We start from the raw sequence: 12,135 nt of genomic DNA on the forward strand, positions 1-12,135 counted from the left end.
GGATGTAAACGTGTTTCTGCTTCAAAGGAAAGCAGCTATGAGAAAGTTTCTTTTGCCAGTGTGTGAGGGAGCTGGAATGCTGCAGAATGGTGCAGGGGATTCCGGGCTAGGTCATTCCTTTCTGGGTCTCTAAGCAGAAGGAGTGCTTTTTCTAAACAGCATTTCTATGGTTCTTCAAAGGGGCTAGGATGTAAACGTGTTTCTGCTTCAAAGGAAAGCAGCTAGGAGAAAGTTTCTTTTGCCAGTGTGTGAGGGAGCTGGAAAGCAGCAGAATGGTGCAGGAGATTCCAGGCTTGGACATTCTAGGCTGGGTCTGTAAGCAGAGGGAGTGCTTTTTCTAAACGGCATTTCTATGGTTCTTCAATGGGGCTAGGATGTAAACGTGTTTCTGCTTCAAAGGAAAGCAGCTAGGAGAAAGTTTCTTTTGCCAGTGTGTGACGCAGCTGGAAAGCTGCAGAACGGTGCAGGGGATTCCAGGCTAGGCCATTCCTGGCATGGTCTACAAGCAGAAGGAGTGCTTTTTCTAAACGGTATTTCTATGGTTCTTCAGTGGGGCTAGGATGTAAATGTGTTTCTGCTTCAAAGGAAAGCAACTAGGAGAAAATTTTTTTTGCCAGTGTGTGTCGCAGCTGGAAAGCTGCAGAATGGTGTAGGGGATTCCAGGCTAGGTCATTCCTGACTGGGTCTATAAGCAGAAGGATTGCCTTTTGTAAAGCGAATTTCCATGGTTCTTCAATGGGGCTCGGATGTAAATGTGTTTCTGATCCAAAGGAAAGCAGCTAGGAGAAAGTTTCTTTTGCCAGTGTGTCAGGGAGCTGGAAAGCTGCAGAACGGTGCAGGAAATTCCAGGCTAGGAAATTCTAGGCTGGGTCTGTACGCAGAAGGAATGCTTTTTCTAAATGGCATTTCTATGGTTCTTCAATGGGACTAGGATGTAAACGTGTTTCTGCTTCAAAGGAAAGCAGCTAGGAGAAAGTTTCTTTTGCCAGTGTGTGAGGGAGCTGGAAAGCTGCAGAATGGTGCAGGAGATTCCAGGCTAGGTCATTCCTGGCTGGGCCTACACGCACAAGGAGTGCTTTTTCTGAAGTTCATTACTATGCTTCTTCAATGGGGTTAGGATGTAAACGTGTTTCTGCTTCAAAGGAAAGCAGCTAGGAGAAAGTTTCTTTTGCCAGTGTGTGATGCAGCTGGAAAGCTGCAGAATGGTGTAGGGGATTCCAGGCTAGGCCATTCCTGACTGGGTCTATAAACAGAAGGAGTGCTTTTTGTAAAGCGAATTTCTATGGTTTTTCAATGGGGATAGGATGTAAATGTGTTTCTGCTTCAAAGGAAAGCAGCTAGGAGAAAGTTTCTTTTGCCAGTGTGTGAGGGAGCTGGAAAGCTGCAGAATGGTGTAGGGGATTCCAGGCTAGGCCATTCCTGACTGGGTCTATAAGCAGAAGGAGTGCTTTTTGTAAAGCGAATTTCTGTGTTTCTTCAATAGGGATAGGATGTAAACGTGTTTCTGCTTCAAAGGAAAGCAGCTAGGAGAAAGTTACTTTTGCCACTGTGTGACGCAGTGGGAAAGCTGCAGAATGGTGTAGGGGATTCCAGGCTACGTCATTTCTTACTGGGTCTATAAGCTGAAGGAGTGCGTTTTCTAAACAGCATTTCTATGGTTCTTCAATGGGGATAGGATGTAAACGTGTTTCTGCTTCAAAGGAAAGCAGCTAGGAGAAAGTTTCTTTTGCCAGTGTGTGACGCAGTGGGAAAGCTGAAGAATGGTGTAGGGGATTCCAGGCTACGTCATTCCTTACTGGGTCTATAAGCAGAAGGAGTGCGTTTTCTAAACTGAATTTCTATGGCTCTTCAATGGGGATAGGATGTAAACGTGTTTCTGCTTCAAAGGAAAGCAGCTAGGAGAAAGTTTCTTTTGCCAGTGTGTGAGGGAGCTGGAAAGCTGCAGAATGGTGCAGGAGATTCCAGGCTAGGTCATTCCTGGCTGGGTCTACACGCACAAGGAATGCTTTTTCTAAACATCATTACTATGGTTCTTCAATGGGGCTAGGATGTAAACGTGTTTCTGCTTCAAAAGAAAGCAGCTAGGAGAAAGTTTCTTTTGCCAGTGTGTGATGCAGCTGGAAAGCTGAAGAATGGTGTAGGGGATTCCAGGCTAGGCCATTCCTGACTGGGTCTATAAACAGAAGGAGTGCTTTTTGTAAAGCGAATTTCTATGGTTCTTCAGTGGGGCTAGGATATAAACGTATTTCTGCTTCAAAGGAAAGCAGCTAGGAGAAAGTTTCTTTTGCTAGTGTGTGACGCAGCTGGAAAGCTGCAGAATGGTGTAGGGGATTCCAGGCTAGGCCATTCCTGACTGGGTCTATAAGCAGAAGGAGTGCTTTTTGTAAAGCGAATTTCTGTGTTTCTTCAATAGGGATAGGATGTAAACGTGTTTCTGCTTCAAAGGAAAGCAGCTAGGAGAAAGTTACTTTTGCCACTGTGTGACGCAGTGGGAAAGCTGCAGAATGGTGTAGGTGATTCCTGGCTACGTCATTTCTTACTGGGTCTATAAGCTGAAGGAGTGCGTTTTCTAAACAGCATTTCTATGGTTCTTCAATGGGGATAGGATGTAAACGTGTTTCTGCTTCAAAGGAAAGCAGCTAGGAGAAAGTTTCTTTTGCCAGTGTGTGACGCAGTGGGAAAGCTGAAGAATGGTGTAGGGGATTCCAGGCTACGTCATTCCTTACTGGGTCTATAAGCAGAAGGAGTGCGTTTTCTAAACAGCATTTCTATGGCTCTTCAATGGGGATAGGATGTAAACGTGTTTCTGCTTCAAAGGAAAGCAGCTAGGAGAAAGTTTCTTTTGCCAGTGTGTGAGGGAGCTGGAAAGCTGCAGAATGGTGCAGGAGATTCCAGGCTAGGTCATTCCTGGCTGGGTCTACACGCACAAGGAATGCTTTTTCTAAACATCATTACTATGGTTCTTCAATGGGGCTAGGATGTAAACGTGTTTCTGCTTCAAAAGAAAGCAGCTAGGAGAAAGTTTCTTTTGCCAGTGTGTGATGCAGCTGGAAAGCTGAAGAATGGTGTAGGGGATTCCAGGCTAGGCCATTCCTGACTGGGTCTATAAACAGAAGGAGTGCTTTTTGTAAAGCGAATTTCTATGGTTCTTCAGTGGGGCTAGGATATAAACGTATTTCTGCTTCAAAGGAAAGCAGCTAGGAGAAAGTTTCTTTTGCTAGTGTGTGACGCAGCTGGAAAGCTGCAGAATGGTGTAGGGGATTCCAGGCTAGGCCATTCCTGACTGGGTCTATAAGCAGAAGGAGTGCTTTTTGTAAAGCGAATTTCTATGGTTCTTCAATGGGGCTAGGATGTAAACGTGTTTCTGCTTCAAAGGAAAGCAGCTAGGAGAAAGTTTCTTCTGCCTGTGTGTGAGGGAGCTGGAAAGCTGCAGAACGGTGCAGGAAATTCCAGGCTAGGCCATTCCTGGCTGGGTCTGTAAGCAGAAGGATTGCCTTTTGTAAAGCGAATTTCTATGGTTCTTCAATAGGGATAGGATGTAAACGTGTTTCTGCTTCAAAGGAAAGCAGCTAGGAGAAAGTTTCTTTTGCCAGTGTGTGAGGGAGCTGGAAAATTGCAGAATGGTGCAGGGGATTTGTCTCGGACGGGAAAGTTTGTTTGGGGGGGGGGGGAGGTTTGAAGTAATGATATGCGAGGCCGATGTTTTGTAAAAAGGTATAAGTAATTTAATATTATAAGCACTAGAAATCCCCTTCCCCAAACTTATTTGTAATTATCCCGCGTAGATTCTTGGTTCGTAGTTGAGATTTAATATACAGAATGACTAAAATGAAGAGAGTCTATGATATGAGAGAGTTCATTGAAGTCTTGAGAAGTTATTCAGTTTCAAATAGAAGTTTATCGATTACTCACTGTCCCAAATGCAGTTCAGAGAAGTTTCAAAGTCTTTATGGATTTTAAGGCATGTCGTCCGAGGCTCCACGGGTCCGGTCGAGCTGAATGCTGACTCCCGGGGCTCGTAAGGATCGGGCCCTTGTCCGGAACGGTGCAGTCTTGAGCTGGTTGTTTGCGATGCGAATGCCGCGGGTGTGTGCGTGTGTGATCAGCGATCAGGGTATCGAGCAAAAGAGGCACAGGGTAGAGAGCGAGGGGCCAGTTAAGTTAAGGAGCAAGAGGTAAGGAGCAAGAGGTACAAGTGGCTACATTTTTTATAGTATTTCAGAAGAGGTGTGTTTAACCAACTCAGTCAGACTCACGTTAACTTTACAGATTGGTACAAAGTTGTAATCAACCTATACAATTGGCTAATTCTTACCAAAAACAACTTATGGAACCACCCAGGGGTCAGCCCCCAGCAGATGTTTGTCAAGTGGTCACCGTGTCTGAGAATTCGAACCCTTTTTCCAAAACATAGCCATGTTTATGTCTTTGCTCCCCTGAGAGAGAGATTCTCTCAAGGCCTGTACGCCTGCTAGTACAGCAGCTGCGTCAGTGCAAGCAGATAGGAAATATTGTTTTGGCTTTTTCGATGGAAGGCCTCTGAGCCACAATTTTGTGTACGAATGAAAATTCTGCAATAAGGCAAAAGGGCTCTGGTCCCTTCCACGACATATTCCACCCCCTGGCTCATAGGCCAGAAAATCGAAAAAGAAATGGAATGTACAAACTATACACAACTATTATATATACAATACCTCTAAACCTTAAAACATACAAACGATGTACCTAATACATAAACATAACTATAATCTAAACCAGTTTAAGACAGATCAATCCCTATATACCCACCCCCTGAATAACAAATAGCTTTATTAAACATTCACAAAACAAGAAATGTGTGAAAGCACTTCAGCAGTCTGGGACAATCCATCGCGCGCTTATGCGATGAGTTTTCCCACTCGCATCAGTTGCTTCCCATGCGTACAACCCATTTGATTTCGATAGGGTCATAGGCACAACTCCAATCGAGGGCAAGTTCACCATTACTGGTTGTCCTACCTGTAACTTGTGTAGTGAGTGTTGATGGTGTTGGGATTTATCTGGCGGGTAATTAACATTTCCTACTGGTTCATTAGGACAAAAGGCTTTGATTTTTGGACTACCATAATTGCCCCATCGATTATTTACAATGAAGACTGCACGTGATAAACGTTTATCCCAATCACCTCTTGATACAATGGCATGTTTCTTGATTAAAGCATTTGACCTTTCTACCACACCATTAGCTTGAGGATAGTAGGGAGTATGGAATACCCATGTACCTCCCTCACCCCTAGCCCAGTCTTGTACGGATGATGCTGTAAAGTGAGATCCATTATCACTCTGGATGTACTCTGGCATTGGTAAAAAACTGAACCACTGCTTCAAGGCCTCAATAGTCTGAGTGCCTGTGGCAGCATTAGTTGCTGTAGCCATGACCAATCCCGAGACTACTTCCACCCCCACCAGTATGTATCTCTTCCCATGTGAGGGTTTAAATGGACCCACATAGTCAATTTGCCATGTGCTCCATAGCTTCTTATCTTCTCTAATGTGTTTAGCTGGTGCTAGGTTGGGGTGATTGGCTTTCAGCCTAATCGTGCACTGTGGACAAGCTGAAATGATTGCCTGACAGGTGGTCATAGAAATTGGCCATCCTCTGGATCTACATTCGTAGTAGAGGTCCGCCTTTCCTGAATGGCCTCTTTTAATGTGTAGCCATTCAGCCAATCTCCACCACTCATCCTTTTCATCATTGACCATGTTTATTTTTGCTAGGTAATCTGCCTGATTATTCCAGGTTGCAGCTGGAGTTTGCTGTTTAGAGTGCCCTTTAACCCAACCTACTTGAAGGGGTCTGGATCGGCCTATCTCCAGCAGCCTTTTCCAGTCATCAGCCCTCCAAACTTCTACGTTTGAAACTTCCACTGATTCGCTTCCCACTGGCAAATCCACTCAGTGGCGCCTTTGAACGTGGAGTAGGAATCAGTGTAAATGGTTGTTGCTCCATGCTCTGCTGCTAGCATGAGAGCACGCAGTTCCCCTACCTGTGCACTGCCATCACCTTCCTCAGTGATGGTTTGGCCTGTGCTAATCTCTAAGGCAGCGGCTTTATAACGCCACTTGAACCCCACCCTCCGTGAGGATGCATCTGTAAACCACACTCCTGACTTATCTGAGTCTGCGGTTATTGCTGGGGCCACCTGAATAGGAGAAGGTTTATATGGTTGACCAAGCAATGCTCCATCAGGGTTTATGGGCTGCTGCAATTTGGATACCTTTGTAGGTCCTTCTGTCAGTGTCAAAAGCTGTGAGATTCCCTCCAGGTAGGCATACCACTTTCTGACGGTAGCCTTTTGGGCAATCCCTTCTGGTGGAGGAGATCCTTTAAGGATCGATTTCAACAGTGGGAATGGGCCTTGCACTACAATGTCTTGTGTGGTGCGAAGCTTCTCTGCCTCTTTGACAGCTCGAGTTAGGGAAAGGAGTCCCTTTTCCCATTCCGAGTACCGTGTCTCGGTCTCTTTGAATGCTGTTGATGAAAATAAAAGAGCTCTGCTAGGACCATTGGGTCCCCTTTGGAATATTCCACAGTATGAGGCATGCTCGGAAAAACCCCATTCAACCCTTAGGGCATCTTGTGGGTGTAAGGGCCCCAACTTCTGATATGCCTTCAGTTCATCTTTGAGAACTCTCAGGCTCTCAGAATGTCGTGGAGTCCAATCCCAAACTTTGTGTTTCTTAAGCAAATCATACAGAGGACGAGCAATCACGGAGAAACCTGGGATGTGTTTTCTCCAGTAGCCCAAGGTGCCCAACAATTGTTGTAGCTCCTTTCTGTTTTGGGGCATTTGGCCCTTTTCAATTTCTTGTAAGGTATCCTCTGGAACTGACACTGCACCTGCCACCCACCAAGATCCTAAGAATTTAACCTCCTGGCTTGGGCCTTGGCACTTCTCCTTTGGAATAGTTAGTCCTTGGTCAGTCAACAATTTTCGAATGTCCTCAGCTACCTTTGCAACCTGTTCCTTGTCATCTTCTCCCACCAAAATGTCATCAATGTAATGATAAACTTTAACATCTTTAGGAAGCTGAATAGTGTCAAGCAAAGCTGCAAGTGTGTTATGTGCAATAGTTGCACTGTGTTTGTATCCCTGTGGAAGACTGTTGAATGTGTATTGAATACCTTGCCAGGTGAATGCAAACTGTGGTTTGTCCTCTTCTCTCAGTGGCACCATGAAGTACATGTCCTTCACATCCATAGTTGCCATCCAGGCGTGAGAAGCTGCTTGAATGGCTGTCACTGTGGAAGATAAACTTGGAACTGCTGCAGTGAGAGGAAGAGTGTTATTATTGAGTTTTCTAAAGTCAATCGTTAATCTCCACCTGCCATCTGGTTTTCGGACTGGCCAGACGGGTGAATTGTAAGGAGAATGTGTTCTGGTGATGATCTTCCTTTTCTCCAGGTCAGTTATCACTTCAGTAATGCCTTGCCTAGCTGCTGCTGGTAATGGATATTGTGCAACACAAGTAATTTGTGATTTTGGTAGTGGAGGAGCAGTTTGCAACATTCGGACACGAGCATGAGCTGATTTTGCCCCTTTTGCCCCCATTTCATAATAACCAAAGCTCCATAATGTACCATCTGGAAAATGCCATCTCCTGCCTGCCAAAACATCAAATCCCAGAATATTTCCTGGATAGGGACTTAAGGCCACTTCTACTATAGTGCTCCTTTTTTCCCCAGGCAACCATAATCTTGTTTTAGCCAAGGGACATAGGTTGGGCTGTCCTGTGACACCCATTATCTTTACCTTTCTCCTGGATGGCAGGATTCTTAGGCTTTTTGCTAGTTGCACATTTAGCACTGTAATTTGTGCGCCTGTATCTATTAGATACTTCACAGCAGTTCTGTCCGGTCCTGTTGGAATCATAATAGCAGGTTCAGGTTTGTCAGACCATTGGCATGCATACACGAAGCGATAAATGTGGCCTGAATCATTCACCGCTACTTCTAGTTTTTTTGTTTGCTTTTGGCCCCCTGCTGATCAGAAGTAAAAGACTGATCAGGCCTGTTAGGAGAGGCGGCTCTGGAACTCCTACCGTGGTTCCCTCCTGTCTCTCTTTCTTCAAGGAGGTGTTTCATAGCCTTAGCTACTATATCTTGCATCCTTTTTTCTAAACCTCCCATTATTCCAAAAAATTCAGCTTTCATGGGGTCTCTCGCCCGGTTCCTTTTCAACAAATCATGGGGTTTCACCCCATATTTGGTGTTCTGCCTCTGGTATGCATCTTGCCCAAAATAGGGACTCTGCCCCCAGGACATCCTCAAGCTATAGCGACGATTCAGCTCAGGGCTCCCCCTGGGACTAGACCGTGGGCTCGCTCTAGGGCTCCTTCTGGGACTCCCTTTGGGACTTTCCTTGGGAGAAGCACTCTGGGACGCTTTTGCGTGCCGTACTTCCTGCTTCTTCCCACGCGGAGTGACCACGTAGCTGCCTTTGTTTCCAGGCTGCTTTTTCTCAAAAAAGGATGCCGGCGGAGATGCAGGTTCATAATAACCTAAATTATACCCTTTGATGGATAATTCCTCCAACAGATCTCCCCATGTCATGTGGTAGGTTAAATTATACCCTGTTGCATCACCAAATCGCACTATTTCCTCAATTTGCTCTTTTCTTGCATCGCATATGCTCCTTAAAGTTCCTGACAGACCTTTTACTAAGGGTCTTAACCGTCGTGGGTCTATCGGGGCATCCATAGGATTTGAATAAATTCCCCCCTCATACATAGCCTGCACACACGCTAACTTAGTAACTGCTTCATCCAATTCAGCACAATTTGTGATACGAAATTTTGTTGGTTCATCCCTGTCTACAGGATCAAAAGAACTAGCCCAATAAAAGATTCTAGAACTTAAGGCAACATCCCCCTCGGGACCATTCCCAAGGAACACTGCAGGTCCCCAGGAACTTCTCCCCACTTCCTCGCGGGACAAGATTACCGAATCGGCACCACTCTCCACCACCCTGTACACATAGTCAGTTATGGTTTCATGAGGCATGCGGGAATACATTTCCCTAAACTCACGCATCTGCAGTGCCGTGTATGGTCGGATTCGCGCAGTCGTCGTTCCTTTGCCCTTTTTCCCGTAAACGGTTTCCGATTTGAACACGGGTCTCACGGGGAAGGGTCTCATTCTCCCATAGATCTCCTCCATTTCCTCGTCGCTGCTGCTTGGTGTGTTTCCAGGCAACGGCTTGAGGCGGTACTTTTCTTTCCGGCGAGGCTGCGGATGTGCGTAGTCATAGCTGCTGCTGTGCAATGGCGGCTGTGGATCAAATGGCGGATATCTGGCGTGGCGGTCCGTTTGAGTCGTGGCGGTATGAAGAATGGTCACTCGTGGCGACAGTGGCTGTGGTGGCGTCCGCCACTGATTTAGGGACGCTCGGGTGCGCGGCAAAGGGTCTGGTGAAGGCTGCAATTGCGGTTCCTGCTGCCGCGGCTGAAAAGATTTTGCCAACAAGTGCAGTTGTGAACTTTGAGTCCTTACCGGCGAAGAAATTGACAAATCTCGGACAGCTGTCGGTTCTGACTGTTCTTCTGAAAAATGCATTTGGGGGTCCTCAGGTACCACGGATTCTGTATCGGCAACGGCACTCTCGCTGTCCCTTCGAGATAGCTGAAGCTCTTCTTGTACCGCTTCTAGTTTCTTGTTTTGCCATTGCATCTTAGAACGGAGATTCTGAATTTCAGCTTGTAACTTTTCGATCTCCTTTTCTTGCCTTCCGCTTTGCCGTTCCCAGCTCTCTGACTCTTTTTTCAAGCGATTAATTTGTTCGTTAAAACTCTCTTTCGTTTCTTTCAATTCAAGTTTAGAACTATTGATACCATATTGCAAATTATCAAATTCATATTGCGCTTGGATTGAGCACGCTGCTACTGTAACGATATGCTCTTTATCTTTATCTTCCTGCAAAGTCGTATACAACGTGGCTACCGTATCTGCCAACTTCTTCAAAATTTGTTCTGAGCTGACTAAATTATTTATATCCAGTGCTGGTTTTAAATGTTCCAAACCAATAATATCTGCCATTCTGTAAAATAAATCCGTCTTTCCCGACCCTGCTTCGTCTGCAGCCATTATGTCTCGGACGGGAAATTTTGTTTGGGGGGGGGTGAGGTTTGAAGTAATGATATGCGAGGCCGATGTTTTGTAAAAAGGTATAAGTAATTTAATATTATACACTAGAAATCCCCTTCCCCAAACTTATTTGTAATTATCCCGCGTAGATTCTTGGTTCGTAGTTGAGATTTAATATACAGAATGACTAAAATGAAGAGAGTCTATGATATGAGAGAGTTCATTGAAGTCTTGAGAAGTTATTCAGTTTCAAATAGAAGTTTATCGATTACTCACTGTCCCAAATGCAGTTCAGAGAAGTTTCAAAGTCTTTATGGATTTTAAGGCATGTCGTCTGAGGCTCCACGGGTCCGGTCGAGCTGAATGCTGACTCCCGGGGCTCGTAAGGATCGGGCCCTTGTCCGGAACGGTGCAGTCTTGAGCTGGTTGTTTGCGATGCGAATGCCGCGGGTGTGTGCGTGTGTGATCAGTGATCAGGGTATCGAGCAAAAGAGGCACAGGGTAGAGAGCGAGGGGCCAGTTAAGTTAAGGAGCAAGAGGTAAGGAGCAAGAGGTACAAGTGGCTACATTTTTTATAGTATTTCAGAAGAGGTGTGTTTAACCAACTCAGTCAGACTCACGTTAACTTTACAGATTGGTACAAAGTTGTAATCAACCTATACAATTGGCTAATTCTTACCAAAAACAACTTATGGAACCACCCAGGGGTCAGCCCCCAGCAGATGTTTGTCAAGTGGTCACCGTGTCTGAGAATTCGAACCCTTTTTCCAAAACATAGCCATGTTTATGTCTTTGCTCCCCTGAGAGAGAGATTCTCTCAAGGCCTGTACGCCTGCTAGTACAGCAGCTGCGTCAGTGCAAGCAGATACGAAATATTGTTTTGGCTTTTTCGATGGAAGGCCTCTGAGCCACAATTTTGTGTACGAATGAAAATTCTGCAATAAGGCAAAAGAGCTCTGATCCCTTCCACGACAGGATTCCAGGCTAAGCCATTCCTGGCATGGTCTACAAGCAGAAGAAGTGCTTTTTGTAATGCGAATTTCTATGGTTCTTCAATGGGGCACGGATGTAAATGTGTTTCTGATTCAAAGGAAAGCAGCTAGGAGAAAGTTTCTTTTGCCAGTGTGTCAGGGAGCTGGAAAGCTGCAGAATGGTGCAGGAGATTCCAGGCTAGGCCATTCCTGGCTGGGTCTGAAAGCAGAAGGATTGCTTTTTCTAAACGACATTTCTATGGTTCTTCAATGGGACTAGGATGTAAACGTGTTTCTGCTTCAAAGGAAAGCAGCTAGGAGAAAGTTTCTTTTGCCAGTGTGTGAGGGAGCTGGAAAACTGCAGAATGGTGCAGGAGATTCCAGGCTAGGTCATTCCTGGCTGGGCCTACACGCACAAGGAGTGCTTTTTCTAAAGATCATTACTATGGTTCTTCAATGGGGTTAGGATGTAAACGTGTTTCTGCTTCAAAAGAAAGCAGCTAGGAGAAAGTTGCTTTTGCCAGTGTGTGATGCAGCTGGAAAGCTGCAGAATGGTGTAGGGGATTCCAGGCTAGGCCATTCCTGACTGGGTCTATAAACAGAAGGAGTGCTTTTTGTAAAGCGAATTTCTATGGTTCTTCAAAGGGGATAGGATGTAAACGTGTTTCTGCTTCAAAGGAAAGCAGCTAGGAGAAAGTTTCTTTTGCCAGTGTGTGACGCAGTGGGAAAGCTGCAGAATGGTGTAGGGGATTCCAGGCTAGGTCATTCCTGACTGGGTCTCTAAGCAGAAGGAGTGCTTTTTCTAAACAGCATTTCTATGGTTCTTCAATGGGGCTAGGATGTTAACGTGTTTCTGCTTCAAAGGAAAGCAGCTAGGAGAAAGTTTCTTTTGCCAGTGTGTGACGCAGCTGGATAGCTGCAGAATGGTGTAGGGGATTCCAGGCTAGGTCATTCCTGGCTGGGTCTATAAGCAGAATGAGTGCTTTTTGTAAAGCGAATTTCTATGGTTCTTCAAAGGGGATAGGATGTAAACGTGTTTCT

This window comes from Pogoniulus pusillus, unplaced genomic scaffold (genome assembly GCF_015220805.1).
Source record: "Pogoniulus pusillus isolate bPogPus1 unplaced genomic scaffold, bPogPus1.pri scaffold_84_arrow_ctg1, whole genome shotgun sequence".
Lineage (NCBI taxonomy): Eukaryota > Metazoa > Chordata > Aves > Piciformes > Lybiidae > Pogoniulus > Pogoniulus pusillus.